Here is a 24,366-nt window from a genome sequence, read left to right as displayed (position 1 = left end):
AGCATAAATTGAAGAATTGGGAGCTATGAAAAGCCCATGCCTCCCGCCATGGACAGTGTCTCTTCTCAGCCATCTGCCATTTAACGGATACTCAAAGATTCTTTCAGTCTTGCTGCCAAAGTCATTTAAACCATAGTCATGCTAACATATCTTCCTTAAAATGTTGTTGAAAACAATGCTACTCTTGGAGAAAATTCCCTGAAACAGCTGGTGAAACTATCACCTTCCCCCATCCCTCTGGCCAAACTGCCAGGGAATGTGAGTCCAGCATCAGTAGATCTTCTGATTTAAAAAAAAAAAAAAAAAAAGCTGATAATCTGGATTTTGATGCGAAATCTCCATATTTTAAAAATATTGACTCAAAACAAAACCAAAACATGACTATTGACTAGATAAGGTTTGCCGATTGCTATTTGTAATCTCAGCTGTAACCAGGGTCCTGATTCATTTCAGAGGTTAGGGAAGATTTCCACGAGCAAGTGGCTTTTAGAAGAATGGCTTTCAGAAGAAAAATGAGTAGGCATGTGCTAGAAGAAGAAGGCCAAGGGGCAGGTACCTGCGGCTGGTCTCTAGACTCTGCACTGCAGGCGCGGGGTGTGGGAGAGTGCAGAGTGGTAAGGCTGGTGAGGCGAGCAGGGGCTAGATCATGGGTGCTTCGAAGAGCAGTGGGGTTGGGGGTGTGGTTGATACAGCGAGCATATTAAAAGCATGGTGCAGTGATGGGAACTGACTGGAAGGGGCAAGAAGGGAGCTGCGAACCCGCCTAAGAAGGGAGCCTGGGAAGCCTCCTAAGAAGCTGATGGAAGCATTCCAGCACATTCTTCTTATTCTTATCCTGATGGTGCCAACTCTGTACCAAGCCAAGGTAATTTTTTCCTGCATTTTACTAGGTTAAAGATGACTATCCTTCAACTCCCTCCCTCTAAGGACATAAAGGAAGATTTCCGGCTGCTTTCACAGCTTCTGACACCTCTCACCTACTCTGGTCCCTCTTTGGTTCTAATTTACTCTTCTCTCTAATTCTTTTCCCCTTGTCTTTTCTTTTTACCCCTAAATGCCCAATTTTCAACTGTCATGGAATAAGAATTAGGAACATGCTACATTAAAAAAAATAGCTTATCCGTAAATCAAACCTTCTGGCAAACACGAGGGTGTAGGTACAGAGTGTCATTTTCCTTTATATCCACCTAAGGAAACATTTCTCCCCCTTCTTACTGCTGACATATTTTTTGAGAAACGCAGCCCCCGGGTCGTTGTTCTGCACTCTTTGAAGTCACTGTGAATTGAATAAATTTGATGTTTGATGGCAAACTGCCAAGAGAATTTAAACAACTTGTGAGAGAGATTACTATTATTTTTTTTCCCGTCATTTTAAATTCCCCAAGGCCATTCCATAGGATGGTGGGGGCAGGTATTGGTTAATAGGGACTGTCCCTCAGTGCAGGCTCTCATACTTCGAAGTCTCACATAAAATTCGTAGGGTCTCAGGCAATTCTCATCCTAGAGTCAAAACTTCAAGGTCATCGTGATGACTTGATGACTTTGAAAGTAAGAGAACTGAGATACATTAAGTGTTGAAGAAACTGTCTTTAACTGATTTCAGCAAAGCATTGCTTTATGATAATGCAAAATGTGCCGTATTTTTAGAGGGGTTATTCAGAGGGCATTTGATTCTTTGTTGACTATATTGTGAAGTTAGTATTTTTTTCTTTTTTCTTTTTAAAATACCCTCCATTTTCTTTCCCCCTTCTTTACCCTTACTTCCTGCTTTGGAAAACAGAACAGACATTTACCTTAAACAAGACTAAATGCCAAAACTTGTGTGTGCTTGGTACACGGCGGAGGGACTCGACTTTGGATGGGTCACGTCATGGGACGCTGGGTGATGCCTGTCTGCTTGTGACACGAGGCATTTTTCTGGTGAATCAGGGCTTGCATCTGGCCCCTTTGCCACGCACGGACTTTTTGCGTTTTTGTTTTTTTTTTTTAAGACGGCAAATAAATCATTTCTTTCAGATTGGACAAAAAATGGGCTGTGTTCTTTGGAAGCAGAAGTCTTCCAGATAATTCTACGTTTGCACTATAAACCATACCAGTCAATTGTACATTCAAGTTTAGATTTGGGCCAGATTTATGCCCCTGAGAAAATCCTATTTTTGCATGATTTAGACAAAAAAATGTGTCTGAACAGTGTTACCCAGCCTAATTTATATGAAACTGGGATTCTGCCACCTGGGGTTTCGGGTCTGCTCTGTGAGACACGTCTGGTATGTGACTAAAAGACCCAGCAAGGAGGAGGCGGCAGAGGGGGACCAGAGCCCACTTGAAAGGGAGACGGCCATCCCTGCCAACTGAATGGGGTGCGCACAGCCAGCTGGGGAGTGAGGCCTCTTCATTGTGCTTTGATTATTGGCTCTTGTGTACAACCAGAAAGGCGGCCCCCTCCCCAAGGCATGCTTGGTTGCTACGATCTGTTCCTGGGGGCTGTGTGCATCCCAAATGGCAGCCCCCTCCTCTCCAGACAGGCTTAGGTTCCTCAATTACCAAAGCCTCCAGAATCCTGATCCCCTGTCCTTCCGAGTCCCACCTGCATCCGAGTGTGTGTGAGAAAGAGGACAAGACTAAGGAACCATCTGTCGCCAGACTTAGGGAATCTCTACAGGATGATTCACTCCCCACTGGAGGGACATTGCTCGTCCCTTGCTTAGCAGGAGATGCCCATGGTGTTTTGGTTTTGCCTTGTTTCTAACTGTCAAAGTCCTCTTCTAAGGCTCCAGGGGTTCTTTAATTGCTGTTCTCAGGGGCCGGAGTTATGCATCTTTATGGCATGGAGGTTGACCCTGTTCAATCCGCACATTTTATAGCTGTTGGGGCCCCCATCAAAGTGTGACAAGTATTTTTCTGAGCATCTACTTCATGCCAGGTACTGTTGTGTGGATACACTGCTGGGGATGGGGTACAGTGATAAACAAGACAGATGTGATCCTTACTCCAAAGGGGCTTGCAGTCTAGTGGGAAAGGGAACCATGACTCCAATAATCACAAAAGAAATATGTAACTCAAGGACAAAGTACAGTCTCTAATGGGGCTGATTCCGTGGGTGGCCACAGCGGGACCATGGAGGAGTTTCTAAGGAGGGGCCATTTGATCAGGGCACTGAGGGCTGAACAGAAGCCTGAAACGCCACTCCTAGAAGGAATCAGGGATGTCCCCTAGCTCAGGAGGGCTACCTTGTGACCAGATAGGGTCAATGACTTGCCCAAGGACACTCAGCAAGTTAGGAGCAGGGACACAGTCAGACCCTCCGTGCATTTGAGGAAATGCTTAGCCATGGGGCTCTGCAGGCAAGTCCCCAAGGCTGACACCCAGCTCTTCCCACTTCATAGCTCATCACTTGATCTTTCTGAGTCTTCATTTCATCATCTATGGAGTGGAGATGGTAACAGCTGCTTCCACAGAAGGATGTTTTGAGACACAATTAAAATATGTAATGTGTTTGATCACAATAAATATTAGCTAACATTATTATTTATCCTATTTGGTCTTTCAAAGCAATTCTATAGGATTGAAAGATAAAGTACCCCCTCGTACCCACACACAGACCTTTTATTTTTAACAAAGAGGCACAAAAGTTGCCCAATCACGCATGCATACGTTCATGCAAAATATTTATTTATTGAGTTCTTTCCACGGGGGGAGACATCATTCAAGGTGGTAGAAAAAAGAGACGGGGAAATAGGGTCCCTGCACTCAAGGGTGGATTACCTGATGGAGGGGTCCCCAGGTTTCAGAAAATCAGATGTGAGGGCTGGTAGCACACTGACACGCCATCCCCATTGGGTGCCTCCCCATTTCATAGGTAGGGAAACTGAGGCCTGGGTCAGGAGGTTGGTGGCTGACATCGGCACTCTGGTCCTGTGTCAGGCTCCCAGCGTGTCCTCCAGATAATACCAGCAGGAGTCCTTTTGGACTGAGAATCTGCTTCGTGCCAGTCTCCACTGAACTGCCTTAGCAGTCAAGAGATACTGTGCTCTTTCAGGATCCTGTGAAATTTTATCAGTTCATATAAGACAGCAGCTACAGAGGGAGCTGGCAGGCAGGCGGCGGTTTTCTTTCTTGACATTTCTAAGCACTTCCCAGCCTCCTTCTAACTCCGTGGTGTCCCAGCCCAGGTGCAAGCCTCCCCAGAACGTGGCGGGTTGGGGGGCTTATCCATTACAACTTGTACTTACATTATATATGTTAACGCATGTTTTAATCTCTTAAAGGGGCGTGAGGCAAAAACAAAGCTTTTGGTACATCCTGGGGAAACCCACTACTTTAAAAATACATTTAGAGATACCAATCCTGGTTCTCCATAGCCAGGCTGGACTTAGCCGATGGTTTAGGGGTGCTTCGTGCCTTTCCTTGGGCTAAGGTTGTTCATTTCCTAACAGCATAGCAGACAACAGTTTATTCCAATTTTTTTTAACAAATGGATTTTCAGAGATTGACCTGAGGAGGAGCCATCCTGGACCAAGGTGGTAGAGCTGCTGGGTCAGCTCACAAGGGGACAGGGTCCTGGCTTGAGGCTCCCCCGAAGTCCCCATTTGGGTACTGCCCAGAGGCAGGGACAGTGTTGGGAAAACCTACTCAAATCACAGAGAGCCGACTTCCGAGCCCAGATGCCCGGCTCTGCTTGTAGCCTTGTTTATCGGCAATTACCCTGGAAGTCCTTCCTGTAATTAACCCCAGCTTTGTGGACACTGCTATTTGCACATCACTTCCCTCCTAAACACGGCCTCTTTGCCATTATTCCCTGGGAAGATGAGTCACTGAAGGAGATGGCTTATCTCTATTCAGTTTTTAACTAGTTTTGTCTCCCAGAGATACTTGTCGATGATACATTTCAAAACAGGCACTCCCCCCTCCCCTTTTTCAACCTTTTTTTTTTTTAATAACAGTTTCTTCCTTTCTGCTTTTATATTTCTTCCTTTCCCTCCCGTAGCCTTTCATGCATTCAGGATGTAAGAGAGCCAGCATCAAAGCCCAGAGCCCTTACTGAATCCTCCTCCCCTATGGTAAGCGTGCCCTTTCCCTGTCTGATCATTGACTCATAACCACAGAACGTCCCAGGCACAGGACGGGAGGAGGGAGGGAGGGCTGAATAAGCAGGGACCACAGTCTGCAGCCCCAGAGGAGACAAAAGTGGAGGATTTGTTCAACAGGGCTTTTTTTTTTTTCCTTTGGGGATAATTGTTTAGGACAATCTGAACAGAGCTAGTCCAGGGAGGGGAGGAGGGGAAGCCAGCCACCACCCCCCCACCCCGACCCCCCATCAAATGGTAACTCCAACCAAGTGAAACTCATCTGGTCAGGCTCCAAATCCCAAGGCTAGGCCAGTCCTAAACCCACTCCCTGGGCACCACCAAGAGTTTTGATTGCATTATTTAATTTTAATTCAATTGAACATACATGGATCGATCGCTTACCATGTGCCGGACTTTGAGTTGACAGGTGACAGCCACAGGCTTAGACCCTATGGAAGTTAAGTCCCCATCCTTCAAGACAGAATGTGCAGGCCAAAGACAGCCCCGAGCCTCCCCACTGCCCCACCGCCGGTTCCTCCCTCCCCTTCTGTCTCCATTAGGTATGAATGGGCATCACATCTGTTTCTTTTCTTGTTGGAAAGCAAGAGGCAAGAGGCAAAGACCCTAAAATGGGGACAGACCAGCACACACCTGGGTGGTCTTTAAATTAGAAAAAGTTTTGGCCGGAGTTCTTCATTTGGGTCTGCAGTCTCATACTTTTTATTGCTCTCTGCCCCTGTAGGTTGGGAGAAAGGGGGTCGGTGGCGGGGGGACTCAGGCGAGGTATCACAGGGGCTCTTCACTGTCCTGTTTTCTCAGGCTCACACGTACATATTCCTCCCCACTCTGTTTTCAGCCCTGATTCCTCACTGAGCAGACCAAGCATGGTCTGGGGCCCCAACAATGCCAGGGCAGAGGCCTGGGGTGCATGGGGGAAATGAGGAAGTAGCCATTTTAATTTCAGCATATGTTCACAGTGGAAGTTTTTTTGAAAATTAAACTGTTTATGTTAGGGTTTGGTATCATTTTATTTTAAGAAGAAGATCTTGAACTAGGCTGTCTGAGTTGCAATCTCTGTTCCATAGCTGTGTGGTCCTGGAAACTGTGCCTCAGTTTCCTCATCTGTAAAATGGGCACAATAAGAATCTTACCTCCTTGGGTTATTGTGAGGAATAGTGAGTTACTGTGTTAAACTAGATGGTAGCTCCAGTTAGTTGCTGATGACAGCCTCCAATGGTCTGCCTCTGCCCTCCTGTCCCTCACTGAGACACTTCCCTCCGAGAATTGTTTTGTATGGTTGAGAGACCTGGACATGTGATTCCCCTCAGTGCCCTCTTTCTTATTTAAAGCCATAAAGTAAGAAGTAAGATGCCCAGGGTCAGTCTTTCTCCCAGAGTCACTAGGCTCCAGGCTGCTTTCTGGCTCTAGATCTTGCATCTCCAGCAGAAATACATCTGACATCAGACTTTCTTGGAGTAGTGTTGACAGATAGTATATCTCAAAAGGGGACATATTTATGATAAAAAAAAAATTTATTGATTATCTGACATTCAAACTAATTTAACTGGATATCCTGTATTTTTGTTTGCTAAATCTGACAGCCCTACCTGGAGATTTTCCTCACTGGTGACCAAAAGGTCAGCCGTTCTGCCTCTTGATAGTGGACAGAGGTCTCCTGGGCTTCTGGAATTGGCTTTTCTCAGGAACAATCCAAAGCTCCAGAGTAGACAGAAGGAGAGGAGGTATCAGTGAGAACACAAGTCTCCTTGTGTAGTGAGAGCCATTTTCAAAGTAATTGTCCATAGCTCTCTAAGAGGACGGGAGACCATGGCTTCTGAAAGTTTTGTGTTTTTTTTCAGACTTCAATGTGGTACTTTAGGGGGTGTGTGTGTGTGTGTGTGTGTATTAGGAAAGCAAGGGCCATGGAAGTGATACAATTAGTGGCTCTGTACATCTGGGCTATGTTGATGGGTCCTATGAACCATGTGATGTGTAACATATAGGTCTTTCATTTTTGTATGATCATATAGAATGTTAAACTGTTTGGTACAACTGCCTGTAACTTTCCAAGTTCTTTTTGCTTTGTTAACTTTTTCCGAGTTACTGAAAGTTCTATTTCATTCATGAGTACATGAGATTAAGTAGAGCAGGAATCAAACATAGGCATAGTAGTGTGTTTGCATTTTCAAATTTGCCAAGGGAACCATCAAGTGAGCCTGGCTAGGATTTTGTGATTATAATGTGAGGGTTGGCTGATAAAAATGATTAGTATTATAATTGTGAATAAAAAGTAACATTACTGGGCTTCCCTGGTGGCGCAGAAGTTAAGAATCCGTCTGTCAATGCAGGGGTCATGGGTTCGAGCCCTGGTCCGGGAAGATCCCACATACTGTGGAGCAACTAAGCCCGTGCACCACAACTACTGAGCCTGCAAGCCACAACTACTGAAGCCCACGTGTCACAACTACTGAAGCCCACGTGTCACAACTACTGAAGCCCACGCACCTAGAGCCCATACTCCGCAACAAGAAAAGCCACCGCGATGAGGAACCCGCACACCACAACGAAGAGTAGCCCCCCCTTGCTGCAACTAAAGAAAGCCTGCGTGCAGCAGCAAAGACCCAACACAGCCAAAAATAAATAAATTCGTTAATTAAAAAAATTTTTTTTTTTGTTTTTTTCTTTAAATTATACATATGTATTTTATTTACACTTTGTATTTGATATATTTCCTGATAAACAATTTTTTTCCATCTTAACCATTTTTTAAGTGTACAGTTCAGCAGTATCAAATATGTTCACATCGTTGTGCAAAACTCACCTCTGTCCATCCCCATAACTGTTTTCATCTTGTGAAACTGAAGCTCTATACCCATTAAACAATAACTCCCTGTTATTCCTTGCCCCCAGCCCCTGGTAACCACCAGTCTGCTTTCTGTCTTTATGATTTTGACTATTCTAAGTACCTCATATAAGTGGGATCATACAGTATGTACCTTTTTCTGACTGGCTACTTCCATTTAGCATAATGTCCCCAAGGTTCATCCAGGTTGTAAACATACTGCAGAATCTCCTTCCTTTTTAAGACTGAACAATATTCCATTGCATGTATATCCACATTTTGCTTATCCGTTCATCCACTGATGGACACTTGAGTTGCTTCCATGGTTTAGTTATTACAAATAATGCTGCTATGAACATGGGTGTACAAATATCTCTTTGAGATCCTACTTTCAGTTCTTCGGGGTATATGCGCAGAAATGGAATTGCTGGATCATATAGTAATTCTATCTTTAATTACTTGAGGAAACACCATACTGTTTTCCATAGTGACTGTACCAATTTCCACCAGTAGTACACCAGGGTCCCAATTTCTCCGTGTCCTTGCAAACACTCATATTCTATTTTTTTGATAGTAGCCGTCCTAATGGGTATAAAGTGGTATCTTGTTGCAGTTTTGATTTGCATTTCCCTAATGATTGGTGATGTTGAGCATCTTTTCATGTGCTTATTGGCCATTTATATCTCTTCTTTGGAGAAATATCTATTCAAATCTTTTTCTCATTTTGAATCAGGTGGTTTGGTTTTTCATTGTTAAGTTTTTTGGGTTTTTTTTTGAATTTTTGAATTTTATTTTATTTTTTTACACAGCAGGTTCTTATTAGTCATCCATTTTATACACATCAGTGTATACATGTTACTTTTTTAAAGTAACATTACTGTCTTAAAGGAGGCTTATTAAGAATGTCCATTTTATAGAAGATGCTTCTCACTGAGCCATATCATCCACTTGTAATATCAAGGAGTATAGCCTAAGTAAGAAAGCTGTTTAGAAAATGTGTGCGAGTGTGTGTGTGTGTGTGTTTCTTTCTTTTTTTCTCCAAAGAGACTGATGAGAAAAATGATTTAGTCTCTAGCCAAAACAGTGGTGTGATTCAGATCCCAGTATTTATAGAGGCAAGTTAGTTAATGCACCAGCATACTAATAGATAGACGCCAGTCTGATTGCAGGGGTGTGATATTTCTCAGGAGTTGCTTAAAGGAGACTCAAGGAGGGATCCTCAGGATGGAGCAGCCCCTTGGTTACTAATCTGAGGAAGAAGTTTGTTAGGTTCTTAGTGTTCTCTAAATGTTTTTTCTCTTTTATTTGCGAAGCTGTGAAGAAATATAATTTTCTGTTTGTTACATCAATAAGTTCTCATCCAACGCCCCAAAATAAGTAAGTAAATAAATAAATAAATGAGGTCATAATTTCTTAATTAGATCCTAGAAGCTATTCTACCCAAATTAAAATTCTAATTTCTGTTTAGAGTCGCTAGGTGATATTTCAGCCACTCGGAGCCCGATTCTTTCTAAAGCAAGCATGAGCTGTTTGCCTATGAATTCTACAGGCTCTTTTAAGAGAGCAAAGGACTAAGTTGCAGGCATAGTTTGTGGTATGGTAGGAAATCAGTGACAAACTCTAGGAGATTAAAGGAGCTGGGATTGAGTAAAAGTATAATGGAATCCACTTTTTGACAGAAACTGTTTCCAACACATGTGCAGCAATCCTGGGCCAACAATAATATAATTTACATTTACCCCCTTTACCTGCAAGAAAAGTTACTTTGTTTTCTAATGGGACTGAGAATGTATCCTATTATAAATTATGAATAGTTTGACTTTAAAATATCCTCTTTCCTTAAATCTAACTTTATCTAGTATTTTGGGTCTAACTCTTGGGGGTAAGTCACTCTGGTTCAGCTTCTAGGCATCACATGATCACCTGCCACACAGGTTGCCTCCATCCCATTTTAAGATGTTTTACTTAATTACAAGGAGATGGGATCTCCCTCTGTCTACAAGCCTTAGTTACCTGCTGGCTCGCCCTGCCCTTTTCCCTCTTACCCGGGAGGGGAGGGCCCATCCTTTTTCTTCTCAAATCCTATTTAATTTTTGCATTTCCTGATTTTTATCTTGGGAAAACAAAAGCCAGCTGCTATCAGTTAAGGAAACAGCTGAAGGATGCTTGGCAGGTAGAAGCCTTGCAGGTTTCCAGTCTCCAATTGTGAGACATGAAATGCAGCGTGTCGGGTTGCAGCGACTTCGGCACCTCCCGGCTTGCTCTCTTCTGCCTAAACGCACACACACACAGACACACACACGCACACGCACGCACACGCACGTCCCTTTTCTCGCCTCTTGCCCAGCATCCCCCTCACTTCCTACAGCTGTATTTCTAATCAGCAGAAGATACATCTTGGGCTTCCCTGGTGGCGCAGTGGTTGAGAATCTGCCTGCCAATGCAGGGGACACGGGTTCGAGCCCTGGTCTGGGAAGATCCCACATGCCACGAGCAACTAGGCCCGTGAGCCACAATTACTGAGCCTGCGCGTCTGGAGCCTGTGCTCCGCAACAAGAGAGGCCGCGATAGTGAGAGGCCCGCGCACCGCGATGAAGAGTGGCCCCCGCTTGCCGCAACTGGAGAAAGCCCTCGCACAGCAACGAAGACCCAACACAGCCATAAATAAATAAATAAATAAAGAAGATACATCTTGCTTGGAGCCAACCCTCCTTTTCTCTGCGCATTCTTAACCTCCAATCTTATGCATGGATCACTGGTTAGCTTAGAAATGCGCAGACACAAAGGAGAAGCTGACATTCGAGGTTTGACGGCCATAATGGCTGTTTATAAGCCTAATCCATCACGTTTAGTGGACACCTCCATTTTTGTCCCTCTGAAAAGGTATAAATAATAAAATGGGATAGCTCCAGGTCGGAGGTGCTTTGGTAAATATTTTAACTATTTACAAGATCTCACCAATAACAAAAGAAGCATCTGTACCATCCACAGAGGGGGCCCCCAGTCATTAAAAGAGACCCAGATGGTTCCTACCATTCAACCAACAATAACATTTCTTGATGGCAGAGCTTTTGTGACATCGTTTACATTTTTTTTTTTTTTTTTTTTCATATCACATTGGGATATTCTGCACTGGTCCCTATTTCTTCACTGCCCCCAGCAACCTTTCTAAAGAAAATCTCCCTAAATAGCCTTTCCCCTCCAAAAAGAATGAGGCCACGAAGAAACATGGCAAATGCATGTTTCAAAGCCCAATTCAGAGACAAGTCTGAACAATTATAAACCAGGCCTTCTCCATGTCCAAATATTGACATGGGCCCACTCATTCTGTGGGTAAACACCCCCGTGGAGCCCCGGATGTGCTGTGCCATCCTATTCTCTGTCTCATTTCATTTGAATTTACCCTTTCCTGCCAGGCATAAAGAGAGTGCAAGGGGGGAGGGCAAGGAACCCCAAAGATGACTTTTGAAGTTAAAGGTATTTCTTCTTTGCGGACCCTGTGCCTGACTATGGGGGGCAGACCAGCCGTGAGGACAGTATGTAGCTTTTGAAAGTTTTCAGCAACTCAAGATTCCTTTTTTGTTTTGAGCATGAACAGAGCAGGTTGAATCTGCAGTCCATAGCTGCTTAGTCACTGTTGGAAACTTTAGTTCTCTCTAAAGCACCAGAAAAGTCAACTTTTTAGTTACACAGAGATGGCAAAGAGAGAGCAGGAGAGCAGGGCAGCTGAGGCACCCAGGTTCTGGAGTCAGGGTAAACCTGCTGATTTTTTTTAATTGAAGTATAGTTGATTTACAATGTCATGTTAGTTTCAGGTGTATAGCATAGCAATTCAGTTATATATGTATATATTCAGATATATATATATATATATATATATATATATATATATATATATATATATATATTCTTCAGATTCTCTCCCCTTATAGGTTATTACAAAATATTGAGTATAGTTCCTTGTGCTATACAGTAGGTCCTTGTCGGTTATCTATTTTATATAGTGTGTCTATGTTAACTCCAACCTCCTAATTTGAATCTCGGTTTTAGGGCCCAAGGGAAAAGCCTCCTCTCCTTTGAGCTTTAGTTTCCAGCGTATAATACGAGGGCAATAATAATGGGCACTTCCGAGATGGCTGTGTGAATTACAGGAGACAATATATTTAAAGCAGGGAGCCAAGTGTTCAGTAAAGGTGGCTATAATTAATACTGACAAACCTATCTCGGAGAGATCAAATCTTTTGAAACTAGAAGATGAGGCAAACAGCAATTTCACTTTATGCTCTGGCATAAGTAAACAGCACTGGCATTCAAAGTTTCTTTGTTGGGGGTTGCAGGGGGGCAAAAAATTAATAATAAAAGCCATGTGACCGCTCACCCCAGGTCTTTGAGAACCCTAAATGTTCACTTCTTTACCAAAGGCTCGATTTAATTTTGGAGCTCCCACTTTCCAAATTTGGTCAATAAAATTAACAGCCACCTTTTGAGTGGAACATCACACCTCCAAATGAGCTCAAGCTGGCGCTGGGATTGTCCTGTGGAATGTGAGATTTACATTTCACAGCTCCTGGCCAAGTAATGAATGAATCCCAGCTTGTAAACAAACGATCCTGGCTCCCCTTGTTCCGTGACCCCCAACATGGGGTGTGTGCTGCAAAGGAAAATATTTATCCTGTTTGTGTGGCGCTGGGTCCCCGAATGGCCCACCAATAAAACAACATCATAAAGGGCATTTCACAGCTGAGCTTGCGGTTTAATAAACAGATGCAAACAGAAGGCCTCGGAGGTCAACGATGAAAAATAAACCAGCCCAAGGTTCTCCCTGGAATTCCCCTTCCCTATAAAGTAGGGAGGACCAGGCCCCCTCAGCTGCGACAGGGGGACTGAGGGGTGGGAAAGGTTTCCCAGCCCCAAGGAACTCGGGGGGATTGTACCTGTTCTCAATGATTATTCCAACAAGTCCCTTTCTAGCAAGAGAGGGCAACTTTGATAGCAGATGAAACACAACTCATGGACCCAAAGTAGCTGGAAAATGGTACAGTAACCCTGGTGGACAGCAAATGCTGCTTGTCGATTTCTCAATTTTCTGTGCCAGAGACATTAAACATTAGAGCAAATGATTTGAAAGAGTAGCGAATCAAAGTAGCTGGTTTTGGAATGGATTTTATACTTAAATTTGAAAGTGTGTGTGTGTGTATGTCTGTGTGTATGTGTCTGATGCCTGTGTAAAAACCAAGCCACTGAATAAAGACTGGAAAGTTGGCCACGGTTACCATCCAGTACCCATTTTTCCCCCTGGCCCCTCTAATCACTGCTCAGAGCAAGGCTGCCTATCAGCAGGGGCACACCTGTCAGCGGTATCTTATTCCACTTTACCTTTGTCACCTCCAGCTCCTCTACCATCTCTCCCTGCCTCACTTTTCTCTGAAGTTGAAAAGGTGGGTTCGAGTAGTACCTGACTGTTGGCTGAAAGCGTTGGCTGAGGATTCAGTGAGGTCGTCCATGCAAAGTTCTTAAGACAGTGTTTGCAAACAGGAATGACTCAAAAATGCTAGTTCTTTTGAATAGTATCTGTATGGTCTTTGAGGCTCACACTTTCTGCTGGACCAGTGAATTCCACTGTGGCAGGTCACACTCACCTATTTTGAGAAGGCGTTGAAGGCAGGTAAGCCCCCCATTCTGACACCCTCACCCTCAGAAAATCCCAAATGCCTTCACACTTAATGCCTACTGCCTCCCCACATTCCTCTGCTGATAAGAGGGGAAATGAAGGATGGGTTTAAAGATAACCATTTGCTACAGGGGCAGACCTCCCATGAGGACCCATCTGCATCCGGCAGGCAGCGGGGAGCCCTGCATCGAGTGGCCGGCCACACCGAGCTCCTCTCCAGAGCAAACCTGAGTGTCCTCCGTGTAAATGATCACCGTGATGGGTCTGATTTATGCACTTAGAAGCTTTCTGGACTCATTTTCCTCACACTGGGAGGATAGGGGGATGAGCTTAAGTACTTTGTATTCTGGTGGGTCCCCCAAATATACCAGGGGGGCTCCCACACTGCCTTGTGGCTCATCTTTGGGAATTGGGGTGTTTTCTGGTTATTGGGACCCACCTCCCCTCAAATTAGTTACTTTGGAATTAAATAGACTTGAGTACAAGTCCCTCCTCTGCTTTTTTTCCCCTTTCAGAGAAATAAGAAAATACAAAAAAATGTTGTTAGGAAACATGATTCAGTATTAGTCTCTTCCTTTTCTTGATGTCGAAGACATATTTTCCTCTTCTGCAATTAAGTTTTTTTTGTTTTATTTTGTTTTTTAAAGATCCTCTCTTAGGCACTTTCTCATCTACCCTTAGGACAAGCTTGACGGAGGTGGCTATTATACACTTGCTGTCACCAAAGTAAAAAATGGAGGTTCAGAGTTGATGTAGCCCCCTCCCAATCACACCACTTTTAAGTAGCAAAACTGGATGTTTTTAATCCACAAGATTTTTTAAATTTAATTTTTATTTTTTTGGCTATGACGCGTGGCATGTGGGATCTTGGTTCCCCCAACAGGGATCAAACCCACACCCCCTGCAGTGGAAGCACAGAGTCTTAACCACTGGACCACCAAGGAAGTCCCCTAATCCATAACTTCTATTTTTCATTTTGATCTAGAACTGAACTTAAAAAATATATAGTGAAATATAGCATTCATACAGAAGAATGTTTAAACTATAAATGCATAGTTTAAGTAATTACAAGGCAGCTGCCTGAGTAACTACAGTCCAGGTCAGTATAAAGAATCTCCATCTCCCCTTTTGTCCCTTTCTGATCAGGACACTCAGACGGATAGAGCCACTATTTCAAAGTTTCTGATAATCATTTTCTTCCTTTACACTATGGTTTTACCACTTGTATGAGTATCGATAAACGATATAGTTGAGCTTGCCTCTTTTTGAACTTTATAGGGATAGATACATATTACATTTCTTCATTTATGTTTTCCTTCTTTACTTCAATAGCAAGTCTGTAAGATCCATCCATGTTGCTGAGTGAAGCCTTGGCACATTCATCTTCTTTATTGCTGTAATATTTTTCACTTTGGGACTGTCCCCTGATTTATCTGTCCATTCTAAGTTGGTTGGCATCTGAGCTGTTTCCAGTTTTGGTGTGTGTGGTAGACTGCAAAAATTCTTTATGCTTCTCAATATCCATGCCCTCTATTAAATGACGAAAAGAGGTGATGGTGTGCCAGGCGTGAGCTGAAGCTTTAAGAGGCCTTGCATATCTCTATCTACTCTCCTGCACCTCTGTCATCACCACGCGAAGGTCCTGGGCATGCTCGGTTGCTCATGCAAGGAGGAGGATGAGAGACATAGGGAACAGAGTAAACTTGGAAGAGCCTGAGCAAGGCCAAGCACAATCAGCTGAACACCATGAGTGCATAAACAATAAATGCTTACTATTGTATAATGCCCATATTTTGTAGTTGCTTATTCTGAAGCATTATTTAGCAGTAAGTAAGTATAAAAGCTGCTATAGGTAACACTTATAAGCTTATAAATGTTCCTGTCAAAATTAGTCTTTTTTTTTTTTTTTTTTAAATTAGTCATTTTAACTCAGATTTCTCAAATGCCGAAGCCTGAGTTCTTTCCATTGTACTGGACCTTAATCTTTTTTTTAAGTAGCCTCCGTGGAAAATGTCATGTAGATTTAAAACTCAGGCTCCTAGGTTATGGGTCTACATGCGAAAATCTACCTATGGCTGTTATGAGCTCTCTCTATATCTTTTTTGCTTTTTTTAATCTTAATTTATTTTACATTGGAAAACTTCAGCTCTTCAGATATCTTTTTTTTTTTTTTTTTTTTTTTTGGTTTACTGGCAATACTTTCAGCGCATGGCATTCTTTTTCTTTGTTTTCATTTCTGAGTCTTTTAGCAAAAATTGTGGAATGGTCGTAACAGCAAAGGTATCCAGATATCCAGATCAATATTTATACTTATTCTGGATCAACTTGAATCCAGGGCTCTCAAACTGGACAAATTTAATCCATAGATATATTTTATTTAGCCTACAGACTTAAAAAATTTTTTTCAGCCAACATGAAAAAGAAATCAGGGTTTTTACCCCCAAAAATCTAGATGTTAAGCTTTTCTAGAACTATCAGAATATTTGCTAACACTGGGCCTGTACTGGGCCTGTAAATGTTAAACATTTAATGAATCTGAGAAGTGGTTGTCCCATTTTGAGGGACACACAGTCTCTAATTTGCCACAGTCCGCACTATTCCTTATTGCTTTCCCAAACTGAGACTGAGTATTGGTTTCATTTACAACAGCCCTTATGATACTGCTTTCTAGTGATGGATAAATATTTCTCTGCACCCATGTCTAGCAAAGATGGAAAAATAGATGAGACTGAAAGAGAGTTCTATTTCATTTTTCCAGCAGTTTAGACTCTAATAAAAGTCTTTGGGGCTTCCCTGGTGGCGCAGTGGTTGAGAATCTGCCTGCCAATGCAGGGGACACGGGTTCGAGCCCTGGTCTGGGACGATCCCACATGCCACGGAGCAACTAAGCCTGTGAGCCACAACTACTGAGCTTGCGCATCTGGAGCCTGTGCTCCGCAACAAGAGAGGCCATGAAAGTGAGAGGCCCGCGCACCACGATGAAGAGTGGTCCCCGCTTGCTGCAACTAGAGGAAGCCCTCGCACAGAAACGAAGACCCAACACAGCCAAAAAAATAAAATATAAATAAATAAATAAATAATAATTAAAGGTGGGGGAAAAAAAAGTCTTTATTCAATGACAAATGTGCAGTTAGATCCTGTTACTGAGTTCCTGGGTCCCAAACCTTCAATGACTCCCTGTTAACTATTGAAATCCCTTAGGTTGGTATTCAATAAATTCACAGTCTCAATCCAAACCTCCTTTATAGTGACATCTCCCATTCTCTATATACGTGAATCTCAGGCTCTAGAAACCCTGTATAAACCCAGACTTCTGAATTCCACTGCTCATTTCACATCCTCTTATTTTGACCCATGCTGTTCTCTCCTCCTGAATTATCCATCTTTCTTAAATGTTGTTTATGTCCTGTCCCTTCTGTTAAAATCCTGTTCAGCTGCTAAAGATTAAACTAAATGATTCTTCTTGTATGATGCTTTCTCTGGGCCCCACTGTCAGTATTAATTGTCGGGGTTCTTTTGGATCTTCAGCTCTATGTATTGTCATTTCAAAACAGAATTCTTTCTGCCTTGACTTATGATCATGCACGAAATAATAGCTAAATTCATTGAATACTTACTCCATGCAAGCCACTATGCTGTATGTTTCACATGTGGCTCATTAAACATCACAGCTGTTCCATGAGATTGCTGTGATCGTTATCCCCATTTTACAGATGAGGAGACTGAAATCAAAGCCTCCTGAGGTCACAGCCTTGTTAGTCATACAGCTAGGATATTCAGCTTGGCATTTTGGCTTTAGACCCCGAGTACCTAACGAGTAGGCAAAATTGCCTCTCTAGCCTCTCCTACCAAATGATCAGAGAGAAATTGCATATCCTTTATTTCTTTTCCCCAGCTCATCCTAGCACAATGCTTTAAACATAATAAGCATACAAAGAATGTTGAATGAATGACAGAATCAGTGGCATAGAAAACGATGCCTATCTGCTTACCATCACCCTTTTCTCCTGAGAAACTGATTACACTACTTTCCCCCTCCAGCCTTTCTTGGTTGTTTGAAGGTGGACCTCTGAGACAACCAAGCCAATCATAGTTGTCTAATCTCCTGGTAACATTGGGAAGCTCTAGGATTGGACAAGTGGTCAGGGATGAGCTAATCAGCATCCTACTCTGAGACTTTTCAGTCTATAACCAAGAAACATCAGCCATCTGTCATCAGTGGTAAAAGCTGTAAGACATAAAACCTCGGGGGTCTTGGTGACCATGTTTCCTTCCATGCCAAAGAAGCCAAGCTGCTGATACTGAAAATAAAAAGAGCAGGCAAAGAAAATCTGGAATGTAAAACAGAGAGAGATTCTGAATAGCATTCAAATCATTATTTGTTACCATTATTATCGTTGTTCCTAAAATAAGGCTCCATCCTTGACTTTCACCAAGTTTGAATGGTCAACTTTCCTGGAGTTCATGAGCCAACATATTCCCTTTTGTAACTAACCCAGCTTGAATTGCATTTCTGTCACTTCCAAAACAGCCCTGATGGTTGCAGGCAGAAGTAGGATATGGACACAGATATAAAGAAAACACATTGTTTACAAGCCTGCAAATGCATGATGCTTGCGAGTTAAAAAATGAGACACTTACTGTCACAAATAAGTATAATTTCTTATTCATTTCCGTATACTCAGCACCTGGCCCCATGACTGGCAGATAGTAAGATTTCATAAAAGTTTGTCAAACAAATAAATGTAATATTCAGAATTATGGAATGTTAGCAAAATGCAATAGGGGCATAGAAACAGATACTAAAAATTCTACTAGGAAGGGTAGTTGTAGAAGGTTCAGGTTAGGTTTCCCAGAGCGGGGGGTGGGGTGGGGCGGGAGGATATATTTGAGCTGAGCCTTGAAGGATGTGTAGATGTTTAGTGGGTAGAGAGAGAAGGCAAGATGAGAGTCCAAACAGGCAAATGCATATGTAAAGGTGGGAGGCATCAAAGAGCATGGTGAGCTCTGGAAACCAGATTAGTTCTATGAGGTTGGATTATGGTATTAGAGAAAGCTGGGAGAAGAGGCTGGTGAGATAGACTGGGCTGAGTAATGCAAATAGAGAAGATTAAATATTTACATAAGCTCATTAGCGATACTGTGTGCATGTGACAAGTATGATTTAGTTTAAACCTCCAAGGTTTAAATACCCTAAGTGCAACTGTATCTTTTTGAAATTGATTACATGACATTAATAGGCTCTTTCTCAGCTTCAGTGGTGATCATATTCATGATTTACTTCCATCTCTCATCCCTGGGGTCAGGAACAGTCCATCCTGACCTCCATCCTTCCTTTTACACCTTCCTTAGGAACCAAACATTAGCTGCTAGAAAACTCCTGGGTTTTGTCCTCTATAAAGGTAGGCAGTTTTGCTTCCAAAGTTTTAACAGGCAAATTCCTATTATTATGAGGACCAGTAAATAAAGGGATTCTGTGTCACAAAGCTATTTTCTTGATCCTCTGCATCACCTATTAAATACAATTCAACAAGAGTTATTTAAGAACTTGTAAGGTGCCCTATAGTAAGGCAGGCATACTCTAGGAATATGTAAGATCTCAAAGTACTTAAGAAAAGAATCTCTTTCCCTAAAGATCGTACAGCCTCTTTAAGGAGGCCAGATCAATATCATTAAGTCTGATAACATCACTTGCTTTTATAAAATGTTTATAAAGTGTTTACAGATTACAAAGCACTTTTATCTATATTCTTACATTTGACTTTATCTGTGCAGTGAATGGTATTAACGATTACTGTTGAATACTAGTAGGTAGTGGCTAAGGGCTCTGGAGAAAGGCAACACTGATCCAAACCCTTAATTTGATACTTATTAACTATGTGTCAGTTCGGATAGGTTAAGTTTTGCTGCAATAAGAAAAACCCCCAAGGTCTCAATGATTTAACAAAACAGAAGTTCATTTCTCATCTGTATTTATATCCACTGAGGGGCGACCGGAAGGCTCTGCTTCTCACATTCACACTTCAGGACTCAAGATGACAGAGCAATTGCCATCTCAAAGTGCTGCTTTAACAGAGAGAAAGAGAGCTCTGGAGGGCCTCAAACCAGGAATTAAATGCTTCAGCTCAGAGGTAACATACTTCGCCTCGCAACTCATTGGCCAGAACCAGACGCATGTCCCCACCCAGCTACTACTATGTGGGCCACTTTCTAAAGGCAAGTCATAATTTTTATTCCTAGGTTTCTAGAAGTTAATGCAAAGACATTTCTATGTATTAAAATATCTGCATGACTTTTGGTGTCTAGCAAATTTGAAAACAAAACCCCGTTGCTCACAATAAGTACAACAACTCCTAAGGTTAAAGGCCAAAGAAAACATATTATTTTAATTATTTTCTCATAAAAAAAGATGCCATGGGATGAAGAAAATAATACCTTCAGTAATATCCTTACAGAAAACATATGGGTTTCATTGGGGGGGGGGGGCTTCTTTTTTAAATAATTAATTAATTTAAATTCTTATTGGAGTATAGTTGATTTACAATGTTGTATTTGTTTCAGGTGTACAGCAAAGTGAATCATTTATACATATACATATGTGCACTCTGTTTTAGATTCTTTTCCCATATAGGTCATTACAGAGTATTGAGTAGAGTTCCCTATGCTGTACAGTAGGTCCTTATTAGTTACCTATTTTATATATAGTAGTGTGTAATGTCAATCTCAATCTCCCAATTTATCCCTCCCCCCCCCTACCCCCTGGTAAATATGTTTGTTTTCTACATCTGTGACTCTATTTCTGTTTTATAAATAAGTTCATTTGCACCCTTTTTTTAGATTCCACATATAAGTGATATCATATGATATTTGTCTTTGTCTGACTCTTTTAATACTATCCTCGAGCATTGGCTGGTAGTAAAATACTAAAGTCCAGTTCAATGAAAGCAAGTTTGTAGGGGTCTGGGACATAGAGGGCCTGGCACACAGCGCTCTGTAGGGCTGCTCTAATCAAGAGACAGATTTTGAGTTTACAAGGAAAAGTTGCAAAATGGCAGTTCTCCCACCAAATCCAACCTGCTGAAGGGTTTTGTTGTTTTGTTTAAAACTTTTTTGTTAGTTGGTTGCCAGTACTTTAAGTCAAAAGATGCCATATAAAAATCTAAATATTCAAATTTTAGGGAAAAAAAAAAGGAGACTGTCTGGCAACCTTTGACCAGATCTGGGCAGCACCTGCCTTCTGTAAATGAGGCCTATGCTGTCCAATGCCCTACAGTCTCCTCTGGCCCTCTCCACTCAGGAATGGTACCTGCCCTGTCCTTATTGGCAGTTGCGTTTGTAGCTTCTGGTTTGGAGGATTGGATACATTGTACGCTCTTTAGCAAATACTTCAAATACTTTTCTCAAGTAAGTCTTTAAGTAACAGTAACTTCAAAGTATTTCCCAATCCATAACTTGGTATTATTATCCCCATTTTAAGGATGACAAAACCAGAACTCAGGTTAGTGACTTGCCCAAAGTCACATAATAAAATGATATGACTTCTAAGGGGCATAGCTGGGATTGATATCTGCACGTGACTGATAAGGCTCTGTTGGCTCTAGCCCCTTCCTACCTCCAAATATACCTCACATTGCTCTCCCCCCAACTTGCTCTGAAGGTTTACTTCAGCTTCACTGTCCTCCTTTCCGTCCTTTGAAAGTGTCCTGCTCGTTCCCACCTCATGAGTTTTCTACTTGCTCTTCCCTCCATCTAGAATTGCTTCCTTATTCTTTCTGCCTCTTCCTCCTCCTCCCATTTGCCTGACCCCCAAGAAAGCTCGTTCAATAGGTCAGCCATCTTGACCTGTATTACCTAATTCCAAAAGATGAGCTGGACTCTCCACTAGAAATTAGCACTGGGAAAATGGAGAAAACAGTCAGTGAAATGTGTTGAACGGGACTTAAAGATTAATGTCACATCAGGGCTAGCCAGCCATGATGGACTGTTCTATGAGAGCTCATGTCCTGATAAGAACAGCTACGTGCTAGTCTGGGCATAGAACTTGAGACACAAACAAGGTAACCTCCATCTCCAAGGAACTGACCTACAAGTTCAATGGGTCTAGAACTTTAATGTGCATCTAAGCACTTGGGAAACTTATTAAAAATGTGGATTCCTGAGCCTTCACCCTAAAAAATATGATTCATGAGACTAGCATGATCATGGCTGGTTCAAGTGGAACACACCAAGACAGCTGAACTGATTGTCAAAATATTAAAAACTTCTTTAATTGTTGATAAATACCAAATTTCCCAGTTCTCTTGGGAACTCTCCCTCCCCATTCTAGCTGCTCTGGCCCCTAACGCAGGATCCCTTGGATCTCCCCACTTTCAGCAAACAAAAGAATAACACCTTGCAGAGTCAGGCTCTCTGAAGTCCCTTGCTAGGGCTGCAGTCGTATTCTGTCTGGTGGGTACCATCCCCTACCAACTGTTAAATGTTTTGTATTTGACTTTTGACGGAGGGGTCTGGGAACACGCACTCTAGAAACTCCTGATCCAAGAGACATAGTAGCTAATACCTTTAGAAACACTAATCTCGTGGGCTGATGAAGCAACAGTGATAATAACTGCAAGACAAATGCCGTGACAGAGTTTGCGAAGGTTGGAGCAGAAGCATGGAAGTGGGGCAGCGGGGCCATTGAGACGCTGGGGAACCATCCAAGAGGAGATAAAATGAGCAATGTCTTGAAAGGCACTGGGAGCTCTCCAAGATGCCAAAGTAGTAGAAGCCTCAGTTGCCATCATGTAACTGTCTAAATTTAGGAGGAGATGTGAAATGTCCATTTACGCAACAGCAGGAGAGTATTAAGTAGCTGCAGGGAAACTGAAAACAAAATGTCAACACTGAGGTGGTCTTCCCCCCGCTGGCTGAGGGACAAGGAAAGCCCATTTCCCCCTTTCTGCGTCTACCCCACAAGGCATCACCTAGGAGCATTTCAGAGATGCATGGTGTAGGGGTACAGTAGGAATGAATGGAATCTGGAGTGTCGGGGTAGATTAAATTATTTTCAGAATTTGTCACTCTCTCTCCCATACTTTCATGAGAGGAATACACTTCTTCACCTTTAACCTTGGACAGGATCACCTGACTTGTTTCAGCCAATGAGATCTGATCAGACAGGATGTGGCAGAAACAGGATGCATTTATGTGGTTCAGTACATAGGCTGGCACGTCCACCATCGCTGTAAGAAAAGCATGCTCAGACGAGCTCCCTTGTTCCAGCAGGAGAATGAGATTAGCCAGCCCACAGGCACGTGAGCTGAATAAGTGTTTATTGCTCTATGCCCACAAGATTTTTGTGGTTGTAGGTGATGAGGCAGCTAAAGGACCCAGCGGTGTGTGCCAAAACTATGTCAAGGGCTGGAGAAGCCCACCAGAATCAGACTAGACTGTCTTTCCTATTTTGTTCCAAGGTTGCCGAGAGAGTGGCCATGGTTCCAGAATGTTATCTTAATAGAAGAGACCAAGAAAGTAAAGGCCAAGGGGACGAATACCTACGTAGAACCATAATCTTGTGTTTTGACAATTTCTTGAGCACTGTGCCAGGCTCTGTGGTATGTACTTCGGATGGATGATCTCATGGAACCTAAGTTCCTCTCTCAATCAGTCTCACGTCCGTGGGCTGTGTATGGAATTATTGTGAGGCCCAGTGGGGGACCGGTGTGCAGACTGTGCATTTTTGGGTTCCTGTCTAGACCATTCAACCCCAAACTGAAATAGCTGAACTGAACAAGGAGCTGGGCTGTAGGGGGCTGAAGTTGGGGAAAGGGAAGGCTGGGAGGGGGAAGGGGACAGAAGGCTTAAAAATAGTGGGAAAACTATTGCATAAGGGCTTGGAGATAAACAATGCAGTAGTTTCAGTGTCTCTTCCCATGACTCAGATCACGGGTCTTAGGAGTGTGTGTTGGTTGTTTCTGAGTCAGGAGAAGGTATTCACTTTCCAGCAAAAGCAAGGGTCCCACGCCAAGCAGCCTCTCTGGCTGCCTTATTCGGAGGCCACAGTGGGGTCAGCGTGGGACTCTATTAGTATCAGGAGAAGAAGGTGATGCTGGCTGATGTGCTCTGAGCTATAATGCTGGGCGAGTCAGGGGAATAAGTGCTTTGCATCAATTATCTCCCTTTACATCCCTCTGAGGCAAGTGTCACAAATATCCCCACTGCACTAGGAAACTGAGGCTTGGGGAGACTAAATCCAAAGTCAAATGGCTAGAAGGGCTAGAGTTGGGGTTCAGGATTAGAATCTATGCTTGTCTAAATTTAAAGCTTTCATTAGCAATTATACACTGAAAGATGGTACCTGGGAACCCTGAAAAATTCCGTTGTGATCATCTGTCTCTAAGAAAGAAGGCAGGGAAAATGGCAGAATCTCAGCAGAAAGTAAGGCTACTCTTAGTCTGTTAGGCTGTACCCAAATGCATTTTATCTCATTTCATCTCCTGTTGAAAGTCTCCCCGGCATCAGACCTGAGCAAAGTCTCATCTGAGCTGCCTGTTTTGGCAAGAAGCTGGGGGAGCCTTTAGAAATCAGATGAGTCTCTCAGTTCTACACACCCCATTCACTGTGGCTGATTCCCATGAGCCCAGGCAGATCCCGGGCTTTGACGGGGATCTGAGGCACAGACACATGAAAAGAGCCAGCCCTTCATTTTAGTGGTGAAGACACAGACTCAGAGAGAAGAAGTGTCAATGTTCCATGGGGAGTTAGTAGAGACCCCTTCCCGGAAGCCAGGTGGCCCCATGCAC

The sequence above is a fragment of the Eubalaena glacialis genome, chromosome 18 (assembly GCF_028564815.1).
Source record: "Eubalaena glacialis isolate mEubGla1 chromosome 18, mEubGla1.1.hap2.+ XY, whole genome shotgun sequence".
In the NCBI taxonomy this organism is placed as follows: domain Eukaryota; kingdom Metazoa; phylum Chordata; class Mammalia; order Artiodactyla; family Balaenidae; genus Eubalaena; species Eubalaena glacialis.
The sequence above is the reverse complement of the archived record's forward strand: the minus strand, read 5'-3'. Positions refer to the sequence as shown.